The sequence below is a fragment of the Arachis stenosperma genome, chromosome 9, assembly GCF_014773155.1.
Source record: "Arachis stenosperma cultivar V10309 chromosome 9, arast.V10309.gnm1.PFL2, whole genome shotgun sequence".
NCBI lineage: Eukaryota > Viridiplantae > Streptophyta > Magnoliopsida > Fabales > Fabaceae > Arachis > Arachis stenosperma.
In genome coordinates this window covers 142819540-142832369 of record NC_080385.1, presented here as the reverse complement: position 1 = coordinate 142832369, position 12830 = coordinate 142819540, and positions in this window count along the sequence as shown.

The window sequence follows — 12830 nt, the reverse complement described above, 5'->3', positions numbered from 1 at the left end:
ATGAGTACTCTTCTCAAAAAACTGACGATGACAATGGAACAAAACTTACAAATATTTGTCACTGTCTATCGCAAAAGAATCATACTTCACACTATCTCGTACAACAAAAATCGAAATTCTATATCGAAATTCTATAAAATAATTTTTCTACCCATTTTATACCATGCAATCCCAATTTTTGAATTATAGTATTTTAAAATTCAACAAAATTCGTAAAAAATTTGATAAAAATACTCAACGAATAAATCGTATTAATAAATTTTATTCTCTCTCGCATTTTTTTTAATCAACCAATTATAATGCCCAAAAATTAAAAAATTATCATCACTAAGCTATTAGCCATTACTCCAAACTTCATTATATATGATAATACTTTATGATATGACATCTACAATAATAATAATCATGTTATAACATTTTCATCTTTATTCTTATTTTTTTATGATAAGAAAATAATTCTTTTTATTTCCGGCACTCTCTATAAGAATTATTCACTTCAACAAACATTATATTAATTTCAATATAACTAAGATATAAATTAAAATTAATAAATATCAAATTTTCAAATCTGAAAATATACAATATAATTATTTTAAAAATAAAAGAAATTGACGTGAGATAAATTTTATTAAAAATAATAGAGGGTTAAATATGTTCGACAAATATAATTATGAGGGACTTCAAAAATAATTTATCACCAGAAGCATAGTTCATACATATCATCATGCATGTTTAAATTAGGTTTTATGAATAAAAAATAATATAGCGATCTATATATAATTGAATACTTTACCATGTGTGTGTGTGTGTCACGCACTAACTGTGTGGTAGATCAAGAAAATATTAGTATTCATGTAATTAGTTTAATACTTAACTAAGATTTTACACAAATAATTTATAAAAGAACCAATTTTATATAAATTATCTAAACAAAAATTAAATACATAAAAGTTCTTCTTTTATCATTTATATAAATCGCTCTAGTTAGGGCACTTAACTTTATGTCAGAGAATAAATTGTGTTAAGGAGGGACGATTTAAAATTATTTATCTTTTGACTAATTAAAGTCTCAAATATGTTAGACCATATTTGTAAAGTAAAAAAAAAAAAAAAACCATAATATTTTTTGAATCATAATTTGAAAAAAAATCGTAAAATTCTTCTAATAATAATAATAACAACTTGGTATCATAGTAATGTTTTTCCATCATAGTGTTTTTAATCTAAAAAAAATACACTCAAACACAATTCAACAATAATTAGTGTTCATGAAAAATAATTAGACGAGGTACAATATATCTAAAATACTAGTTTTCGATCAATTATAATATTTTTTTATTAATTCTATCAAAAAATACAACATTAACATTAGAATATAAACAATTAAATTCGATTTAAATCATAATAAATTGTATCCATCTTTTTTTAAATTGGTTTACATAGTAAGGTATCAAAAGCTTGTAGAAGAATAAAAAATAAAGAGAGAAAGAAGAAAAGCTGAAATTATTATTGCGAAAACTGAATTGAGTTTGTTATAGTGCAAATATTTATAGGTGATGAATAAATGTGTGATTGTGAGACTTCAGGTTAGTTAGGAAATAACATAATTTAATAAAATTGGAGCTGACATAACTAACTTAATCCATGAGCTAAAGGGGAAAGAGTCCATATTTACTACACTAACATGCCCTCTCAAACCAAAGGCCTCCTAAGGATCTGCTTCAAACACTCTGAGTAAGTTTCTGAACTTGAGAAATGTCACAGCTGAAAGGGATTTTGTGAGTGTATCTGCAAGCTGATCTTGTGCTGGGATGTGTTGGATGAAGAGCTCCTTCTTGGTAACAAAGTCTCTCACGAAAGATTGATTAAGGGCAAAGTGCTTTGACTTGTTGTGTAGAATTGGGTTTGCAGACATGATAGTTTGAGAGAGGGTGCCATGAGAGTGGGTATAGGTTTGGCATTGTTCATCTCAGTTCTTTTGAGAAGGTCTTGGATGTACTTTGTCTGCTTTAGGGTTATTGTCCCATTGCTACTATGTTTCACTTCAATTTCAAGAAAATAGTTCATTTCTCCTAGGGCCTTTAGGGAGAATGTACTGTGTAGCTGAGTCATGATGGAGCTAATTTCTGATTTTGAACTGCTAGTCACAAGAAAGTCATCGACATAGACTAGAATGTAGGTTGCTGAGGAGGAAGTGAATTTAGTGACGAGAGACACATCTGATCTGGTGCTTGTAAAGCCAACCTTGTGCAGGGCAGAGCTGAGTTTTGTAAACCAAGCTTGTGGAGCTTGTTTGAGACTGTAAAGTGATCTTTATAACTTGCATACTTGATGGGGGTATTGGGAAGTGAAGCCTTCTGGTTGTTGCATGTATACATTTTCATAGAGGTCACGACTGAGGAATACATTGTTGAAGTCAAACTGGTGTACTTTTCAGCCCTTTGCAAGTGCTTTGTTGAGCATGACCTGAAAGGTTGTAGGTCTGACTACCGGCCTGAAGATTTGATCATATTCAAACCCCTATTTTTGGCGAAAGCCCTTTGCCACAAGCCTTGCCTTGTACTTTAGAATTGTGCCGTCAAGGTTCCTTTTGAGTCAAAACACCCATTTGCAGCCTATGGGTGTGGAGTTTGGAGGCGGATCCACTAACCTCCATGTCTTGTTTTTCATCAAGGCTGAGTATTCCTCATGCATGGCCTTTCTCCAGTGTGGGATGGTAAGGGCTTGGACAATAGACTGCGGGAGATTGGTGACTAGAGTTGTATCTGAGGATAGGGTGAAAGTGAACACTCGTAATTTGGTGATACCGCTCTTGCTTCTAATTTGCATGGGGTGTGTGTTCCGCACAGTGGCAAGAACATTTTTGGAGTGAGAATTGAGAGATAGTTGTGGGAATTGAGCTGCGGTGACACCAGCAGCATGTGGATGAGACCCAATTTCAACTTGCAAGGGAAGAGTTTCAAAAGAATCTGCACTATCAATATTGTTAGCTTCAGATTCAGAGTCAGCGATATGAATATGTTCAGTTTGTAATGAATTAGATATAGTATTGATATTAGTGGAAGGTGTATCATGAATGTTTATGCAGGGTGGTTTGAAGATGTAAGTGCATTGTAGTATGGTTTTTGGTGTTGCTGGTTTTGGGGTAGGGGAGTAGGGTGTGGTGGAAACAATGATGGAAAGAAAAATTCAAGTTCATTGAAAATGATGTTTCTGACCATATAGACTTTGCCTAATGAAGAAAGGCACTTGTACCCCTTGTGGTTAGGGCTCTAACCTATGAAGATGCATTTGGTGGACTGATGGTCCAATTTGTGTTTGTTGTATGGTGTGAGCTAAGAAAAACAGGCACAACCGAAGGCTTTTATGGAGCTGTAGTCTGGCATAGTTTTGAATAGGGTCTCTAAGGGAGATTTGAGGTTTAATGTTGGGGTTGGAAGTCTATTGATGAGATAGGTTAAGGTTAGGACAGCTTCATTCCAAACGAAAAGGGGTAGAGAGGCTTGTGACAGGAGGGTGAGAAAAGTTTTCATCAAGTGTATGTGCTTTCTCTCCACACAGCCATTCTGTTGGTGTGTGTGAAGACAGGTGAGTCTATGCTGTATTCCTTGATCTCAGAGGTATTAGTTGAAGGTTTTTGACATGCACTCGCCTTCATTGTCAGTTTGGAGGGCCTTGATTCTCTGGCCAGTTTTGTTTTCAATGCTTTGTATTGGCAAAAGATGTGAAGGTTTGGGCTTTGGTGTGTAAAAGAAAGGCGCATGTGTATTTGCTATATGCATCAACAAAACAGGAATAATATATAAATCGTGCTTTGCTGGGTTGTGCTGAGGGTCCCCAAAAGTCAGAAAATACTAACTCAATAGGTGTTGTGTATTGAGTTTGGGACTGTGGGAAGGGGAGCTGGTGAATTTTGTTAATAATGCAGGATTCACAGAATGTATGGTTGCTAGTAGTTTGAGAGAATGGAATGTTATGTTTGGTGAGTATGGTCTTGGTTATTTTCAGGGAGGGACGACCGAGTATTTTGTTGCAATAGGTCAAGAGGGTTAATGGTGTTAGTTGTGGTAGTAGGTTTGTGATTGAGTGTGGTAGTAATGTTGGCTGTGACACTGAGTTTGGAAGTTTGGGTTGGGAGTGATTTGTTGCTGACTTGGCTGGCAAGTTGGCTGAGATCACAAGGTTGTTTGTGATTGGAATGGGTAGTGTGCTAGGAGTGTTGTGGGGATTCTTGGGGACATCATCTGTGGTGCAATTTGTGATTAATGCAGCAAATCTGTTTGCTGATGTAGATTTAGAGGAGATAACTTCATTAGTGCCAGGATGAGCAACATAATTTTCAGTCATATGAGCAGGTTTGTGTAGAGTATTATCATCAAATAAATTTACAATCTTATCAGTAACTTGGTTTGAAGTAATAGCATCAACTAGCACAGGCACATCAAAATTTGTAATCATATCAGCAATTTTATTATTTGAAGTAATAGCATCAAGAGCATTAAGTGGCACAATTACATCAGAGTGCACTGTTTCATTACACATGCTATCTTTTGCCTCTAACATAGGTTTTATTGCTTACACTACTTTTATCAACATTCACACTACTTGTACTGCTATAGTCATTCTTAACAGTTTTACTACTACTATTTGACACTTTTCTTAGAACTTGATTCTCAACAATTCTTGAATTTTTTCTTTTTTTTCTTTTTCTTTTTGCAAATTGCTACTGTTTGCTACTCTTACTTTTTCACTTTGTGCTTTGCTAATCAAGATTGCAGTGTTTGCATTTATTTTCTTTTGTTGATCAGCATTGCAAGCCTGTGAAGCTTGAGCTTTATTTGGCTTTCAGATTGGTCTTGAAACCTAGATGTCATTGAATTTATATAGTCCATTTTTAAGTCTGCCTTGAAGCATAATCTTCTTGGACTCATGGCATTTGACAGCACAAACATAAGGCTAGAATTCAAAGAATACGCCATTATCTAGTGCATATTTTGAGACACTAATTAGGTTCTTTGAGATTATAGGGACACGAAGCAAGTTCTGGAGTTTAAAAAATTTGTTTAACATAGATGCATGCATGATAGACTTTCTAATATTAGCAATACTCATACCTTTTTCATTACCTCTAAACACTTATTCAGGTCCTGTGTATTCTGAGCTGCTGAGTAAGTTCATCTGATTGAATGTGAGGTGATGAGATGTCCCTGACTCATGATACCAGCCATTATCAATGTTGTTTGTGGTGAGTAGTGTTTGAGGAGGACTTGAATTGCTTGAGCTTACTTGCTAACTTGGCTGGTAGGGAGGCTGAGCATGTGGATTTTATTGATGAAAGAGGTTGTTTGATGGTGGAGGCTAGGAGGGCCACCGTTGGAGTTGTAAAGTTGGGAATTCTGATAGTTTTGGTCGAATCTATGAAAGCACTATCAGACTGTGTGGCCAATTCTTCCACACAATTGACATCGGAGCTTGCTTCCTTGCCACTAAGATCTACCTCCCCTAGAGTTTCTTCCTCTGCCTCTCCTATCTAATTGTCCTCTTGCATAATAGCTTCCACAGGATTTCTCTGCTGCGAATTTGTTGCTCACCTTGCTTGTGTTTGATTCTTTTTAAACTAGGTTCGCATGAAGTATAGTCAGATCTATTTTCCTGAATTTTTCATTTACCTCTTCTAGTGCAAGAAGTTGCGATTCGAGTTAGCTGATAGTCATTGAGTCCATTCTTGAGTTTTCCATAGTGATGAAGGCGCTGAATTCTTCATTCAAACCTCCTAGGGCACAATCAAAATATTCTTCCTTGGAGAGTAGAGCACCAAGAGCTGATAGGGAGTTAGCTACCTAACCTTGTTGACTTTGGCTATGTACTCGATTACTGTTGTGTCATGTTTCTTTATTGTTTTCAACTGTGCCTTCAACATTCATATTCTTGATTTGAGTCTGGCGGTGAAGTATTCTTTCAGTGAATTCTAAATTTTGTGCATGTAATCATATTCAACAACTCTGTTTATAAAGGCTTCATTCATGGCGGAGAGCATCCATGCCACTAAGCATTCGTCTTGTTGTTCCCACGCTTTGAATTCTTGTGAGATTTTACCTTCGACTCGATCCTGCTCCGAATTGAATCTTCTCGGAATTGATAGTACTGTGATGTGATTCTGCAGTTTGTTGGTTTTAACACACGCAAGAGCTTGATGCTTCGATACTTTGAAGTTATCTTCATCGAGTTTGATTGTAGCTGAAAAGTTTGCAATACTATTGAAGTTTGTTGTGTAGCTTGAGCTAGTGTTGTGAAAGGAACGTAATGATCTATGGATCAGAACCAAAGCCCTGATACCATGTAAAGTATCAGAAGCTTGTAGAAGAACAGATAACAGAGAGACAGAAGGGAGAAAAGTTGAAATTATTATTGCGAAAACTGAATTAAGTTTGTTATAGTGCAAGTATTTATAGGTGATGAGGAAATGTGTGATTGTGAGCAGGGACGGATCTATATATATTGTAGTGGGGCAAGTGCCCCTATTACAATTTGAAATTTTTTTGAGTAGTATATGATAATAATATTTATTTGCCTCCATTAAATTATTGAATTTTACCCCACAATAATTTTTTACTTAATTTTTGGTACTTAATAGTCAGTTTAAGAATTTCATATTAGATGTTTATTAGAATGATCAATTCTCAATTTAAATAAGATTAGTATTTTTTCTTAAAAATGAACTCAAAAGATATTACTTATCTTTTTTTAAATTAGTTTTAGTTTTTCCTATAGCAATTTTATTAATTGAAAGAATTATTCCAACTATGAATATCACTGAGAGTTGGCTTTTAATTGTATAAGAAGTAAATTTCTAAATAATTATTTAGTGATATATATATATATATATATATATATATATATAAGAGATATTTTGATTGTATTATTAAAAAAATAGATAATTTTTTTAAAAATATGAAACCTAAAAAATAGAATTATAAATTGTATATTATTATTATTTAAATTATTATTTCAGTATTTTAATTTGTAAATTATATATTTTGAATACTAATCATATTTTACAATAACAAAATATAATTATAACAATAATTATGCTATATGTACATAAAAAGTAACTATCCGCATAGAATATATATTGAAATAGAAAATACATATTGAAAATTAATTGAACAATAAATATATTCATACACAAATACATAATGGTTAATGAACAATTTTATAACTGATTTTTATGCAATATAATATTTATTATAAAAATTATTAGAGTTTATTTATCTTGTATCTTAAAGGTACATATTAAGATTACAAATTGAGAATATTTTATTGGAAATATAAAACATTTAAGTTTTTAATGTATTTATTTTGCCATTATTAAATGAAAAAATTTAAAACCTTCCACTAATACTAAGCTTGTTATGTGTCTTAAGGACACATATTAGCTAAATCCAAATTATTATTATGTTATATATATTTTGCTCCCACTGTCAAAATTTTCTAAATCCGTCACTGATTGTGAGACTTCAGGTTAGTTAGGAAACAACAGAATTTAACAGAATTCAGACTAGCATAACTGACTTAATCCATGAGCTAAAAGGGAAAGAGTCCATATCTACTATACTAACATATATTGTACTATAAATATCTTTTTATTCTTTTGAGAAAATTATATTTCTATAGCTACAAATATTTATATCTTATTTACTGTGTAAACGATATAGTTATACACTTATCTTATTTACAATATATTTTACTTTTTTCGATTCTGATGTAAATGAGATGTGTAGTACGATATAAAAACATAAATTCTCTCTAATTTATATATATTGATAAATAAAATATTTAATTTATTTATTTTATAAAAAATTATATATATATATATATATATATATGTTAGGGATTGAGCCTACGGATTCTACACCCGGAATAACCTCCGAACCCAGTTACCCGAATCCGAACCACCTCACCCTTCCAAAAGGCCCGAAACTGGCCCACTAGAGCTCCTAACTAACTTTCGAATTCAAACGTCTCCCTTATCTTAGCCAAATAAGATAAGATAAGATATCCACCATCACCTATAAAAGGAGGGCCCAGACCCCCTCAGGTACGGATTCATTCCACACACTTTATTCCTCTCAGATCCATTCTGACTTGAGCGTCCGAGTGTCTTTGCAGGTACCACCCACCATTGCTCCAGTCAAATAATCCGGCATCCGCCTCGACCCGCAAGTTCCTAATCCATCTCTCAACTTGTACCAAAGACATCTTGTACATTGGCACCGTCTGTGGAGAACTTGCAACGTCGTGACGGAATGGCAGACGTCTTCGAGGAGCAGTCACCGAGCCACCACGATAACTCCTGAACGAGGAACCTAACCCCCGAACACCGAAAAGCTACACCCCACACCCATGGAAGAATAGAGAGCACTATTCGCCAGACCACCCCAGCGCAAAACAAGGAAAATGGCCTCGAAACACGGGTCATCGAAAACCTGGGAGAAAAGGCAGCCCAGATAATTCAAGATCTCTACCACTGGGTACAAGAACTCGAGGGACGATTTCCAACAAAAGAAAAGCACCACGTCGAAAACGGAAGCCACGCGACCTCCAGATCAAGGTCTCACCATGAAACCAGGCACAGCAGGTCGCCAGAACGGCGACACGACAAGAGATACGATCGCAGTGTCTCTCGCAACCAGGGACACCAATGCAACACGAATAACGGAAGAAACGACAAGTCGCCCGAACGATGACACGACAAGAAGTACAATCACAGCGTCTCACGCGACCCGGGTCACCAACATGACACGAACGACGACCGACGACACCGAGGGACCAAACGCACAAGAAGCGACCATGTGATCATGGGAGCTACCCCCTTTACTGAAAGAATTCTGAGAGCAAAACTCCCTAAAGGCTTCGACAAACCCACAGATATGAAGTATGACGCAACCAAGGATCCCTAAGAACACCTAACGGCCTTCGAAGCCAAGATGAACTTGGAAGGAGCCATTGACGCGGTCCAGTGTAGGGCTTTCCAGATAACCCTAGCTGGGCCCGCGATTAAATAGTTCAACGCCCTCCTCAACGGATCCATAACTGGCTTCCACGATATCTCATGGAAATTCATGGCCCAATTCACCACCAGAATCATGAAAGCTAAACACCCCATTAGCTTGTTGGGAGTCACCTAGAGACAGGATGAGTTCAAGAGAAAATACCTCGATCGATTCAACGACGAGTGTTTGATGGTCGATGGACTCACGAACTCAGTCGCAAGCCTTTGCCTAACTAACGGGCTCATGAATGAGGACTTCCAAAAACACCTCACTACCTGACCAGTGTGGACCATGCACGAGATCCAAGGTGTTGCAAAAGAGTACATAAACGACGAAGAAGTAAGCTAAGTCGTGGCCGCCAATAAACGGCAGCACGGCAGCACAGCACCTCGACATAACCCCCCACCAAGAGAAAACCAGAAGGAACATCCCAAACTAGCAAACATAAACCGACCCCACAAAGTTGGAAAATTCTCTAACTACACGCCTCTGACAGCCCCGATCACCGAGATATACCACCAAATAATAGATCGAGGTATCCTCCCGAAGGCCCAACAGCTAAAGGAAAGAACAGGCGGCAACAAGACCCTGTACTGTGACTACCACCGAGGATACGGACATAGGACACAAGACTGCTTTGACTTAAAAGACACCCTCGACCAAGCTATACGAGACGGCAAGCTCCCCGAGTTCGCCAAAATCATTAGGGAACCGAAACGCGCGGAAAGAGAAAGGTCACCAGAAAGAGAAGAACGTAACCCGAGGACACAGAGACAAGCCCCCAGGGAAAGCCCAGAGACTGACCCGACCATAATCGTGAATGTCATCACGGGCAAAGACACCCCGGGAAAATCGAAGTCATCACTCAAGAAGGATCTCAAGATTTTGGCAGTCAGAAACCAAACCCCAACCGTCACCACCCATAAAGCAATAACATTCTCCCCCGATGATTGCCAACACGGCACCTCGGCAGAAAACGCCCCCTTCGTCATCTCGGCAAAGATTGGAACCGGGCTAGTCAAAAAAATACTGGTGGACACGGGAGCAAATTCCAACATCCTCTTCAGAGGAGCCTTCGACAAACTCAAACTCCGCCATGACAACCTCCAAACGCACCGCAATGGAGTCACCAGACTCGGAGATAACTTTCTCAAGCCAAACGGTTCCATCGTCCTCCCCCTCACCATAGGGACAGGAAACCAAAGGAAGACAATCCTATCCAATTTTGTGGTCCTCAAGGATTCCACCGCCTAAAACATCATCCTCTGAAGGAAAACAATCAACGACCTCTCTGCCATCATCTTCACAAAATTCCTTCTCATGAAGTTCACCGTAGAAGACGACTCCATCTGAATAATCCACGGAGACCGGAAAATCACAGTAGAGTGCGACAACACTAGCCTAGACCTATGGAAGAGATCCCGCGATGCGGCTGACATATTCCTAGCCGACCTGGATGCCCAACAAGAAGGACAATCCAGACCAGAACCAGAGGGAGACATGGAGAAACTACAAATAGGGCAGACCAAAGAAGAATATATTTTCATGAACCAGAATCTGCCATAAAATCTTAAGGAAAATCTCTCGCACCTCCTATGATGAAGCAGAGACTTGTTTGCATTCACACCCAATGACATGCCAGGGATAGATCCTGACCTAATGTCCCACCGACTAGCCGTAGATCCCGAGGCCAAGCCTGTGGCACAGAGGAGACAAAAAATGTCCCCCGACCGAGTAGTCGAGCTAAAAAAACAGGTTAAAGCCCTCTCGAAGCAGGCTTTATCAAGGAACTGCCCTATACGACCTGACAAGCTAACGTCGTGCTAGTCAAAAAAGCTAATGGAAAGTGGCGGATGTGTGTCGACTATACGGACTTAAATAAAGCCTGTCCAAAAGATGCCTTTCCTCTACCAAATATTGACGGGCTGGTAGACGCCGTATCCGGTCACCAATATCTCAGCTTCATGGACGCGTATTCCGTGTACAACCAGATACCCATGCACCGACCTGACGAGGAGAAGACGGCGTTCATCACTCCCGACGGCACGTACTGCTACACAGTCATGCCCTCCGGCCTTAAAAACACTGGAGCCACTTACCAAGGGCTCGTCAACAAAATTTTCCAAGGCCTGTCCAAGAACAAGCTGGAAGTTTATATAGATGACATGCTTGCGAAGACCGAATCCCGCGAGCAACTCATCAGCGACATCAAGCTCGTGATGGATACCTTGATGAGGCACCAAATGCGCCTTAACTTGACAAAATGCACATTCGGGATGGAAGCAGGAAAATTCCTGGGGTTCATGATGAGAGGATATTTTATACGCTTTTTGGTGGTATTTTCCTGTAGTTTTTAGTATGCTTTAGCTACTTTTTAGTATATTTTTATTAGTTTTTATGAAAAAATCACATTTCTGGGATTTACTATGAGTTTGTGTATTTTTCTGTGATTTCAGGTATTTTCTGGCTGAAATTGAGGGATCTGAGCAAAAGTCTGATTCAGAGGCTGAAAAAGAACTGCAGATGCGGTTGGATTCTGACCCTCCTGCACGCAAAATGGATTTTTTGGAGCTACAGAAGCCCAATTGGCACGCTCTCAATTGAGTTGGAAAGTAGACATCTTGGGCTTTCCAGCAATTTATAATAGTCCATACTTTTCCTGAGATTTGATAGCGCAAACTGGCATTTAAACGCCAACTTTTTACCCTTTTCTGGCGTTAACGCCAGAACTGGCATAAAAGCTGGAGTTAAACACCCAAACTGGCACCAAAGCTGGCGTTTAATGCCCGGAATAGCCTCTACACGTGAAAGCTTCAATACTCAGTCCAAACACACACCAAATGGGCCCCGAAAGTGGATTTCTGCACTATCTATCTTAGTTTACCCATTTTCTGTAAACCTAAGTTATTAGTTTAGTATAAAAACTACTTTTAGAGATTCATTTTGTACCTCATGACATTTTACATCTGAATTTGTATATTCTATGGCATGAGTCTCTAAACCCCATGGTTGGGGGTGAAGAGCTCTGCTGTGTCTCGATGGATTAATGCAATTATTTCTGTTTTCCATTCAATCACGCTTGTTTCCATTCTAAGATATTCATTCACACTTCAGCATGATGAATGTGATGATCTGTGACACTCATCCCCATTCTTAACTTATGAACGTGTGCCTGACAACCACCTCTGTTCTACCTTAGATTGAGTGTATATCTCTTGGGTTCCTAGTTCACGAGCTTGATTGTCTTTCCTGACAACAGAGTGTTCAAATTCGTGAAACCAGAGTCTTTGTGGTATAAGCTAGAATCAATTGGCAGCACTCTTGAGATCCAAAAAGTCTAAACATTGTTTGTGGTATTTCGAGTAGGATCTGGGAAGGAGTGACTGTGACGAGCTTCAAACTCACAAATGTTGGGCGCAGTGACAGTGTACAAAAGGATCAATGGATCCTATTTCATCACGAGTGAGAACCAACAGATGATTAGCCCTACGGAACCCGTAGTTGGACCATTTTCACTGAGAGGACGGATGGTGGCCATTGACAACGATGATCCACCAACATACAGCTTGCCATGAAAGGAGCCTTGCGTGCGTGAAGAAGACAACAGTAGGAAAGCAGAGATTCAGAAGACAGAGCATCTCCAAAACCTCAACCTGTTCCTCATTTCTGAATCACAAGTACTTTTTATTTCATGTTATTTATTCTTCATAAACAAAAATCATTTTTATCATTAATCTCCTGACTAAGAGTTACAAGATAACCATTGCTTGCTTCAAG